The 781-nt window shown below is 33.9% G+C and overlaps 1 non-coding gene across 1 annotated transcript; it reads left to right on the forward strand.

Moving 5' to 3' along the window:
* Nucleotides 1-218: 218 nt before the first annotated feature.
* LOC141422255 (small nucleolar RNA SNORA32) lies at nt 219-338 on the forward strand. Its single transcript, XR_012446853.1, has one exon. It is a non-coding gene; the product is annotated as a small nucleolar RNA SNORA32 (small nucleolar RNA).
* The last annotated feature ends 443 nt before the right edge of the window (nt 339-781 follow it).

Below are 781 nucleotides of genomic sequence, written 5' to 3' on the forward strand. Positions count from 1 at the left end.
GGCCCTGAAATCAAAAAACCTAGACAAACAAAAAACCTAGACAAAACCCCGGAACTTGAAAAAAAAAAATCTATATTTCCAGTGGGCATGGTGCTGCCTTTCCGTAATCTCAGGTACTTGGAAGGCAGAGGCAGAAAGATAAAAATTAAAACAAAGAAAAATTTAAAAAAAGAAAATTCAAACTGGTAGAACATATGTAATAAAGAATTTGTTTCCAGTGGTCATTATCAAGGCTTTTAGAATGCATTTTCTCATTTACTGTGAACATAACGATAAAAAATTTCCCACCAGGTTTTCTATAAGCTACTTTGTTAGCAGTCAACCTGTTGGGAATGATATCACCCAGTAGAAATAACTGTGCAAGCCACAGGACTTTTCTAATGGCTACTTCATTGCTAATGAGATTTTATAACAGCCAAATAATGGGTAGCATTGCAGCATTTGTAATTGTGTGTAGTGGTATGCTATTTCTTGGTTATGGTGTGATCACCTCTTATGTTTTTGTCACATAGAGCTGATAGGAAAACTGGATTAAGCATCTTTTTTAAAGAGGGCCATCTTGGAAGAAAAATCAGCTTTAGAGGTGACCTTGATGTGCAGTGAACCAATCAAAGCATGTAACAAATTCTGGTTGTAAAATTATTAAATAAAAATGTATTGACAATAAATAATTTTGCTTTAAAAGGCTGTAGAAAGCCAGCCAGCATGTATCTTTGGCTCGAAGTTTCTCTAGAGTTTTCTGTGGAAGGAATAAAAGTTAAATTAAACCAAAAAAAAAAAA

This window comes from Castor canadensis, chromosome 3, assembly GCF_047511655.1.
Source record: "Castor canadensis chromosome 3, mCasCan1.hap1v2, whole genome shotgun sequence".
Classification (NCBI taxonomy): Eukaryota; Metazoa; Chordata; class Mammalia; order Rodentia; family Castoridae; genus Castor; species Castor canadensis.